Source organism: Trifolium pratense, linkage group LG5, assembly GCF_020283565.1.
Source record: "Trifolium pratense cultivar HEN17-A07 linkage group LG5, ARS_RC_1.1, whole genome shotgun sequence".
Classification (NCBI taxonomy): domain Eukaryota; kingdom Viridiplantae; phylum Streptophyta; class Magnoliopsida; order Fabales; family Fabaceae; genus Trifolium; species Trifolium pratense.
The window spans coordinates 53,224,784-53,236,474 of NC_060063.1; the positions used below are offsets into that span (position 1 = coordinate 53,224,784).

The window sequence follows — 11,691 nt, forward strand, 5'->3', positions numbered from 1 at the left end:
TCAATCTGATATAAACAAAAAAAACAAAAAAAAAAGTGTTGTTGATTGAGTAAGACTGAATAACCTAACCACTTATGATAAGATGGAGGAACGATGAATTTCTGGGTAAATGATGGACAATGATGAACGATGGGGAAATATGGTTTTAGTGTTTCAGCGAGTTCTCTAGGTTCGATTGATTTTTAATTTAGGGTTTAAAATTCTGAGTTCAATCGATTGAGATTTAATGGGGTTTAGGGTTTTAATGAGTTTATGGGTGAGTGAGAATGATGAGACGACGAAGGTCGAAGACGAAGAAGGGTTCTATGTGGAGTGAGATGAATGTTTCTGGGTGGTTTGAAGAAGGTCGTTGGGTTTGAGTGAGATGAACGAAGGTACAAAGGAGAGAAGAGGAGAATTTGAACAAAGGAAACTATAATCTTTTTTCTAAAGAATTTATCTATGTTTTTTTTTATTATTCAGCAACCAAGGGGTCAAAGGTTCGACACCCACCCCACTACAGATTTTAATTTATTTATTTTCCTTACTATAGCGCTCATGTAAAACGCGCTATCATAGAGTTACGCGTTTATAGTTTTAATAGCGCTTTTCTCAAAAACGCTATTGTAGCACTCCTGTGTTCAAGGTTTTTAAAGCGTTTATACTGAAAGCGCTATAAAAAGGCTCCGTGTTTTCATTTTTAATAGCGTTTTTTTAATAAGCGCTATTAAATAGGCGCTATTAAAACTCATTTTTGTAGTAGTGTTCCCTTCAAACTCAAAAGCGACTGAGAGCGCAATAGGATCATATATTTACCAAACCCAAAGATCGTCCTAATGAGAAGGTGTGAAATCACTCACGTCGTGCACATATAGGTCACAAAATTCTGCTGCCAAGCAAAAAAGGATCTCCTCCACCTAAAGTCACAAATCCACACTCATCCCTTTTCCAACAACCCGTATATATTACCAACCAAAAGATCTCGTTGTTCCGAAACTAGGAAGATCCTATGAAAAAAGTCTTCAGAGGTACCGATCGACCCCAATCAATGGTAAAATCAAAAGGTAATTAAAAGTCTGTTGTAAGCAACCTTAACTATACACTCATAGAACCAATCTGTGGACGATCCATACTAGATCCATGCAACTAGAAAACAGTAGCATCTATCGAGTGGACTCAAAAGAGACACTAGTAGCGTCCAAGTCGTGGCTGACGCTAGTATTTTTGAAGCTACAAAGCAGTTTTGTTGTAGTGCCTTGACAACCCACCAAAGAAGATAAAGCCAATTGAGAACCATACCTAGCAACCATAATATCCCGCCACAACACAACATATTCTGAATTGATCTTTAAATAACAGTTGTCTATGAGTGCACGGTTAACATCAATATTAACAAGATGTAAGTGTTATTTAATTCTCTGAAATGATTGTTATTTAATTATCTGAGATGAGTGGACGGAGACCCCTTAACAACCCCACAAAGACGATAAAGCCAACTGAAAACCATACCTAACAACTATAATATCCCGTCACAAGATAACATTCTTTGAAATGATCATCTAATGACACTTGCCTATAAATGCACGGTTAACATCAATATTATCAATATTAACAAGATGTAAGATGTAAGTGTTATTTAATTGAATATTACACTTTACTCGGTCGTACAGAAATTATGCACATGAAAGATACATTCCCCATCGTTGATATATGACGTAAAAATAAACGACGGACACAAAAATTGGTGTACTGTCTGTCCTGTCCACGAGGGCATGGCAGAGCTGCATTTCTGTGCAGAGAAGAGAAGTGTGGACCATATACATATTAACTGCTTGCTGCTACATTTTTTTTCTAATACCACATACATGCCTTGCTACTTATGTATTTTATTTTTTTTTATCGGGCAAAAGTGTATATTATATATATGTGATGTGGATATATCTAGTGCCACATAACATATATAACTGTAATCTAATTTCCTGATTAATTGGACAAAGTAGTATCTAACAACCCAACCAACATTATATCAATCTCAGAGCTAGCTATATAGCTGCTTGCTCAGTCAATGCATGTTTGGTCCCACTTTATTATAAGTTCAACTTAGCAGATCAGTGCAACCGCTATCTAGTTTGAAAACTTTCAAATTTAATCTTATCGGAACAATAATTATTTAGTTTAGTGGTGATTGACGATGAATTTGATAAGAATAATTATGGTTCGATCACTTGCAACTTCGAGCGACAGGACAAGCTCGAATGGTGTTAGTGCCGGCAGAAGGTTTGAACATTCATTTCAAAAAAGAGGAATGTCAGAAAGTTAGTCTGCATATTCCTAATCGGGAGGGAACTAAAACCACTTGATTTCAAAACGGACCTCCCAAAACAGATTAAACGGTCAAATAGATTGGAACAACCAAAAATAATTGAAACCTACAAATATCTTTTTAATAATATATATTCACAAGAATTCATGGGGGAGGATATTGGATAGTGACGCTAGCTATAAAGAAATCAATTGCAATTTATGTGTTTGGTGGTTGTTGTCATTCACAATTCAAAGTGGACGCGGATTCCACTATATACTTCTATTCTATCTTCTTTTTCTTCATGTCACCACAATTCCATCTAAAATATCTTTACTCTTCTCTCTAATACTTTAATTAATTAACAATGCCAATTTGCAATCATCTTTGCCTGAATTAATGATGCCTAATAGTAAAATATTTGTGAAACAATTTTTAATCATATCTACAAATCTATAGTTAGAATTAGAGATACACAAATAGGAAAAGAGAAAGAGACTGTTAGGGTTTTAATAGAATACTAATAGCTTAACATTACAAAAAGGTTACTAGAGAATATATAATAAAACTTAATTGACTCTAAACTAACAGGCCCAATAACATAGACTAATTATTTTATTATCTAACATTTATATATATAAATCTAGTTATTAAGATCTAATGAGATGTTATTTATTAATTCGATGATAAAAATAAATGTGTATATAATAAAAAATTTGTCTTACTTATGCATGTTTGACAAAACTCATATGTATATTTACTATATCTTTATAGTTTTATTTTGTACAATTATGTTGCAAATACGGAATATTCATTATGGTTTTAATATAGTGATTAGTAGTCTTGGTTGAAAAATTGATAGTGAACAAACGAGCTTACTTTAGGTATGTTAACTAGTACTCCTAAAATATTTGTTAAGAAAACTAAAAAAAACTTAGTGATGAGTTCATGACTTATAATTTACCCTTTAATACTAACTAACATAATATGCTTATCGTAAAAATAAATAAATAATATGCACTTAGAATTTCCAATAAATGATTTATGCATGAAAAAGTTGAAGTTGAATCGGCCAAAAACTTAAAATTGAGGTGCAACTAAAATTAACATGTTGTACTTCCTATCCAAAATAAAATATGGTAGGACCTTTATGATTGATTATATGGATGAGTAGTTCTCTCATATGAAAAGAAAAATATTATTTACTTTTTTCATAAAGACAAAAAAGTTTATATACAGTTTCCATCTCTTAAGTTTTACAATTATTTGTTTTTGGCCTTTAAAATTTTAATTGTCTAATTTTAACCATTTAAGTTTCACAATTGTTCAATTTTGACATCTCAAAAATAAATGAAAAATTTTTCTTTAACAAAATGATTTATGAAATAACAAATGTTTTTTGGGAAAAAAAAAACAAGGTAAAAATTACTAAAAATCGCCCACCGTGGGGCTCGAACCCACGACCACAAGGTTAAGAGCCTTGCGCTCTACCAACTGAGCTAGACGGGCTTGTTGAAATTAACTTTCGTGTGTAGCTTTTTTCTACCAATACCAATTAAACCATACATAAAACATCCACAATAGAGAGTTTCGTTTTTGGATACTTATATAAGTTAAATATACACATCATTTATTTACAATATTTTAATTATATAGTATTTAATAAAAACTCTATCGCTCCAACCACACATCTAAAAAAAAGTTACTATATAAGTCCTACCAATATCATTGTATTATCTATTAATTTTTATTTTTGTCAGATATATAACCAAGTGAATAAAATTTCATCTTTAAGATAAATAGATAAAGTATTTGACATTCGAACATTGATCAACTAAATTAAACTAACGAAGAATATCATGTATCAATAATTATATATCATTATATTTTAATATTTTAATCTTAAAAAGAGTATACCCGCAGAAAGAGAGTGCTCAGTTGAACAACTCTCCTCCATTGAACACTAACTTTTTCTTCCCAATACTTATTACTAGCTACCTATGCTTATTGAGTTAAGTTTTTCCGATTGATGGGAAGGTCTTATCTTGCTCTTAAGAAAAATTGTGAGCCAATTAATTATTATTATTAATATAATTACACACATTACATCTACATGTAGACAAGTTCCAATTATTAATTTATACAGTATATCAAGAAGATAATGCTAGCTGCTGATATGGAGACAAAGAGATATACTATCATTTAAAATCTATCTTAGTTGGCAATGACGTTTAACAACAAATTTGGTGAACATATAGAGTCTTTGCTGGGATTGGCCAGTGCTTCATTAGTTTAGACAGTCGGAATCTTGGTGTTCATGGTGCTGATTAGTGCTCAAAGCAACCCTCACTATCATACTATTCATTAATATCTATCCATTCTTAGTATGACTAAGCATTATATATAAGCAAGAAAAATGAATTTAATTTATTGGTTAAATATTCCTTACAAAATTAATATCTTTATTCAAATTTAGTTTCTAGTGACATTTTATTTGAATTTCGATCATTTACACATTTGTCATTTGTAATATTTGTTTTTTTACGTAAAATTTCTAATGACTAGATTAAAAGAAGTCCTAATCAGTACTATCACGTGCACTACAATATTTACGTAAGTGAATTCAAATTTATAATTAATTATATATTTTTTTTAACTTATTCTAATTTAAATTTGTTTCTAATTCTCATTGGATCTTAGTTGTTCTTAAAAGTGATGGCTATTCATTTAAGTCTTTGAGTAGCACAGGTAAATGCTTTAAAAGCAAATAGAGCAGAGAGCTTACCGTCTGTTTTTATTAGAGTAAAATTTGAAATGTAAAAAAATATATTTTGTTCCCCCTCATGAAAAACTCTAATCTCATTCCTTCAGAGCTTCCAACATTTCAATCATTCTTTCTTATTTTTTTGCACCCTTTCCTTTTCTTATGTGAATACCCTCTTCGAACTAGGTTTTTATAATCTCCATTTCTTTCTTCTTTTTTTTTTTAGCAAACAACACCATCTTTTTTCTCATGGAACCCTGACCATGTATATATAATGTGACGTCCTTATCAACTGAATTAAGTTCATATGGACTTTGAGGAAATTTAATTTACATTTATATAAAACTAGTGGCCAGACGGGAGTGTGATCCGATTTTATGAAAACAAAAACGTGTTAAAAAACGTGAATGGTTTGATGAAAATAAAAAAATATAGATGTTATTTTTTGTTTGATGGAAGAAGTTATTAAGATAGAAGTTATTAAAATAGAAGTTAGGAATAGTGTTAAAAAAATGTAGAAATTAAAGAGTAAAAAGAAATTGTTAATTTGTCCAAAAATAATAATTGTTAAGGTTATTATGGGAATTAAAAAAAAAGGCTACACCAAACTAAGTTTTTCCATTAAATATCTCCACCTTCAATCAAAATCTGCTTCAACCCGATGTTGAGAGGGCTTTACATGAGCTATGGCATAATGATATTCCTTCTAAAGTCAGTGTTTTCAGCTGGAGGCTGTTGCAAAACAAGCTAGCAACATGTGACAATTTGTTCGCCAAGGGTATTATTACTGATTTTGTCTCTCGATCCTGCATTTTCTGTTTTAATGTAATTGAGAGTTGCGAAATAATATTATTTTCAAAGGAGGTGTAACTAGCTTGGAAGCTTTGATTTCTAAAATCAAGCTTTTCTCTTGACAATGGTTTATCAATAGGAGATGACACAATTCTTGTTATATTTTTTATAATTGGTGCACTAATCATCTAGCTTGTTTAGAAGGTATTTGATGCTTTCTTGTAATTGTAAGCGTTGAAGTACCCCTAGTACTTTCTTAATACAAATTTTTGCTTATCAAAAAAAGTTTTTCCATTAAATATATATTAGTATTATTATAGATATATTCATACTGTAAATATATAATTATTAAAATTTTAAAAAAGAGATAACCATTTTCAACAACTAAAATTCATTGAAACAAAGGGCCTGGATTTTTTGGTAAGTAAACATTTTCGATGATATTTCGATGGGAACGAAGTCAATAGGTTAAATGAATTTGAACCCCACTCTCACCCCTGAAATTTTTTATTTTCACTAATACCCTTATGTTTTTTTGCACTTTGCACCCCTGATGTTTTTGCTTTGCACCACTAATTATTCAAAGATTCAAAAAAAATTTCACTACTCTCATTATTTGCTTTAAGTCTTATTAAAATATTGATTAAAAATTTGCTCCCACCGGATCGTTTTTTTATAAAGGTGTGTTATTTTTATTTTATAAAGGATTAACACACCATTCATAAAATAAATAATAGTTAATCTTTTTTGCTAACAACCATTTCCAAGACACTAATTCTACCAAAAATCTCTAGCACACATGGTTCTTTAGCACCAAAAATCCTACCATTCCGAGAGTGCCAAACTTCCTAACCATCACATGCCAAACTAAAAGCACACCCTTAATTAGACCCATAATTCCCCTTTTCGACACACTGTTAAAAAGCTATCGAACAATGAGGAGATCTTAGCCAGGAGGACCACCGAAATAATACCAAACCAACGATGAACCAAAGTCCAAACTTTCCAAATCAAGGGTCAAAACACAAAGAGGTAATTTCCCGATTCAATTTCCCCGGCATAACACATGCACAAAGCGGTCGTAACACCTCCATTTGCATAAAGCCATGACTCCGGTTCTTTAGTGATTGGGGTCGCTCCAATTAACTCCCAAAGATTCCAATCGAGCTCCTTCTCCCAAGTAAAGAAAGGCCTCCTCCATTTGATTTGCCCATCTCACGGATTGTAAGAATTGGTTGAAGGGAAATTGAAAAGAGACGCGAAAAAGTCTCATTAAGAGGAGCAATACCGACCTAATGATCGAGGCAAAATCTTGTGTTTCCTCCGCCCCCAACTTTTTAATGAAAACCTCTATAACCCAATCGCCCAAAACACTTCGTTCCACTCTCCCACCAAACCCTTCTACCATAATGACATGTTCCTCCCCTCTCCAAATCGCAAGCCCAACCGTCCCACATCACCATATCTAGCCTCCAACACTTTCTTCCACAAAGCTTCATCTTCCTCAAGGAGCCTTCAACGCCATTTAGCTAACAAAGACAAATTGAACCATTTTAAATCCTTCATGCCTAAGCCTCTTTCACTCTTAGGCCTACACACATCTTTCCCACTCATCCCAGGGATTTTTGGCCTGCTCCCCCACATTACCACCCCATAAAAAGTTCTTTTGGAGATTAATTATAGCATTCTTAACATTTGACGTTAGCTTAAGATAAGAAAGATTAAAAAAAAAATCAAAATTAATGTCAACACCCGAGTTAATAAGCATTACTCTTTCCGCAAACTCACATAACAATTTGGCTGGGGATGTGGAAAGATACGTTCACACATCAGCATTGTTAATGCCCCCATATCAACAGCAGAACTAATTTGATATTTACATTTTAGCTATTTAAAAAAAAAATCAGAAACAAATTTAATTGATGAGTAAAAATTTAATAACAAATTTACTTTTGTTTTTTACTCGAACCGTAGGTTTTGTACAATTGTAAGAAGTGTAACAGTATCTTTTCGATCCATTAGGTGAAAAATTGATTCATTAAAATCTGCGCTACGTGCCACTTTTTTAGTGCTTAAAGATAGGTTTTTTTGTTGACTAAAGCTTAAAGATAGGATTAGATTTCAACAGTTTGACACTTTATTCTTCAAAAGATGAATTCCGAATTGACCTTTTCTTGTTCATGTTCCAGGATTTTTTCAGTACACACATCATAGACGTTTTTCGTTATTTTTTTTACAAATAATTAAATATCAAATAAAGTGGAAAATTAATAAATCATATGTCTATTTTAACATTATGGTGATTGACGTTGAACTTGATAGGAAGAACTAAAGTTTGATCCTTTGCAACTACGATTGAAAAATGACAAAAATTACTTAATATTAGAACTGATATGCGATCCAGATTAAACAGCCAGTGGACCGCATGTGAAGTAAGAAAAAAAAAAGCGTTTTCCATAAATTAATATGCAGTACAATTACATGATGTGCCAGACACTGCCACCCAAATTAAATCCTTGGTCTGCCCCTCTCTTACAATTTTGTTTGTGCCATCTGAAAAAGCTGACTTAATTACTTTCTTAAATCCTCAAAATCCCAAAAATAAAAGCACCACATTAAAAATAAATTCTCTTTTTTAGGACAATATTGCATAAGATATGGATGATGGATTCATATTTGTGTATCAATATTTTAGCTGAATTCCAACATATGCTACAAACTTTGTTGACTTGTCCTGTAGATATTAACACATAGAAACTAATGAATGAATAGCAGCCACAACTTGTTTCTCATGATGAACTGGCTTTTCTTGTCTTAGCTAAGATTTTATTTTGGGAGATTGTCTGTTGTGTCACATAATGTTAATGTGTTATATTATTTTTCTAAATGTTTGGTAAATTATAGAGTCATAATATATGGGACTTTTGAATATTGTATGACAGTTGTACGTAGCTGATTTTTATCTATTTAAGTTGTGTGCAAGGAAAGTTTTAGCATCATCACTCACATCACATTTTTCAGTTTTTATGTTCCCCGACAGTTTTAATCACATTGGACATATGCAGCAACACAAGAGATATTTCTATAGCTAAGAGTAGCGGATGATATTAAATTTATTGATAATTGATCATATTTATCCATATAGAATTAGTTTATTGTTGATTGATGTAGAATAAATAGGGATACTAAAATTTATCAAGAAGCTCTAATATTTATAGATGGACCAGGTGAGATGATGTTTGATCGCCGTTTGGGCTGGGCGAGATTCAACCCCTCATTGGGCTCGTCGCGCCCCTGGAGATAAAAGGTCCAATAGGTTATGAAGATGACCTCTTGATGGTCGGATAATCAGCCTATAGGATGAGGATGGACCATGTCACAATTTAACGGATAAGTCCAAGGAAATAGGCCGTGTGGGCTGTATATGGAGGGGAGCGGGCTCAGCTGCTCGTCCATCTTAGGAGATATACTCGCCACTTCCACTAGGCCGCAAGTATATATACACACCTATAACCACTAGGTTACGATACGTTCTACATACCTACTACTCTAAGACATAGTTCAACATTATTGTTGACTAGACATTTTCATAAATAACCCTAGCAAGAACTATAGACATTATATTTATTTATTATTACAAATGTGTGCGCACGTTCTTTTTAGACTGATGTCATGATAACTAGATAAAAGATTTATTTAGGATTTAGAGAGTTAATCTTTCACAAATTGATGTTTTATAAACACTAATATCCAACAACTAATAAAAATTAATTATATAGTGAATTTGTAAATAGAATAAAAGTTATTATACAGCGAAAGCTCTCTTATAGCTAGGCCAACAAAATAAAAGTTAATTTATAATTACCACTTATAAATTTATTTCATATGATTAATTCTCATTTGTTGTAATCGAGCGCTCCAATTCTTCAAGATATATTTTCATATATTTGGACCAGGATTCGCTGCTGTGGAATTTTTCCACAGTAATCAATCGCAACCTTTCAATACAGATCAGACAGTCCAGATTGAATACACAGTTAAATAATCTGATTCATTGATTCAGATCAGACGGTCCACAACTATATCAGCAGAAAATCTATTTCCCATATATTTTGTCCGTCATAAAGAAGATGAAAGTGTTAATTAGTTTCTTGAAATAATTTATCAATATAAGTCGATTTGCTTTTGACATTTGCACGGATAAAACTGACTGATATTTTCAGTCTATAATAATAATTGATGTGGAATTGCGCATTATTATCTATTTGTCGCCGCATTATAGTAAGGTAATGAAAATTAAGATATTTTTGATTGCCAATAAAGCTAAGACAATGTTTATCAATAATTTTTATAGCTGTCTTAATATTACAAGTTAGACAAATTATATTTTTTGTGTGTAGCAAATCTTTCTTTAACAATAAAGAAGGCAACCGAAGACTACTTTAGAAACAAAAATTAGCCAAAACAAAGCAAAAAAGTAGTAACTTATGGCCAAGTTGGGAACATTGATGTGGACTTAAAATTTAACGTATTACATGCTTTTAACTAGAGTATACTATATCATGGTCAATTCATGATGCCACCACCATTTGAATGGATTTGATATGTACATAAGCTTTGTGGTCCATATAAATCATCCCTGCATGAAACACGTGGGTCTTTCGTGTTCTGTTCCTTTGAATAATGTCGACGTGTCTTAGGGAAAATGTCTAAAATCTAAGTGAAACAATTTTACTCTAATCAACCAAGAATAGTTATGTTAACTTTGTTGTACTGGGTATTTTATTTTGAATCTACAGCGAGATGCACCACACAAGCAAACATACTCCTAAAGAACCGACCAACATATATAAAAGGTTACAAACTCTTTGATTATTTGTGCCCCCAAAGTTGGGGGATTCTTGGGTCAAATTCCTCATTTCAAGTTTAATCCTCGTTTTTGGTCAATGTTGGTGTTCAAAAATTGAAAGGTACTGTACTTGTCACCGTTGCTGCATATATCAGTCTAGGACATGCATGGTTTTGGCCCAATTAGGCGGTCAAGTTCCAGTTAAGCTTTTATTTAATCTAAAAAAACAGACAAATGACTTTTTATAATGGAAAAAATAATTTGCGTGTAATTAAGGCCTGCCTCCTTTCAAAATGAATTTTCATTTTACTAGTTACTAGTAAAATAAGACATTTCAACCATTGATGAAAAAAACAGTAATGGTACATTAATACATCCTAACTAGAGGATTACAGGGCAGAAAAGTGGTTTGCCCAAACGTTTTAGCTTAGATTCTATACTAAATACTAATCACCAAACTATTTTTGTAAAAAGATTAAATTTTTTAAGAATTATAACAAATTCAACTCATTTTTGAAAATCATAAATCAATGTTACTCTATGACTTCTGTAGTAAACATCGGTCTGCTTAGAAGAAATGACCTAAGCAATGTCTACATTTATGATTTGCAGTGTCCGGAACAAAATTGTAAATAACGGCAATTGTCTGTTTATGTTGCGCCAATGAATCAGTCTGATATGTTCAAGACGATAATGTATTATACTTGGAAACAAGGGCACTCATCAAAGTAGAATAACAAGAATAGAAATGCTGCATGGAATAGTTTAATGGTTCCGGTTCCACACTTAACATGTATCAATAATAATGCTATAGGAAAAAGATATGTCATAGGCTAATAGCTAGCTAACTCCCATGGTAAGTATGAATGTCTAAATTTTAGCATTGGAAGTTTCAAATGGGGCCAATAAATTCAAATGATCATGCATTTATGTTTAAGTTGTCAGTAAAGTTATGCATCATGTAAAGGTTGAACGGAAGAAAGATTCTTTCCGACAATAGTAATC

The 11,691-nt window shown here is 32.1% G+C and overlaps 1 non-coding gene across 1 annotated transcript; it reads right to left on the reverse strand.

The window, feature by feature from the left end:
• Positions 1-3,717: 3,717 nt before the first annotated feature.
• TRNAK-CUU lies at positions 3,718-3,790 on the reverse strand. Its single transcript has one exon. It is a non-coding gene; the product is annotated as a tRNA-Lys (tRNA).
• Between the last annotated feature and the right edge of the window lie 7,901 nt (positions 3,791-11,691).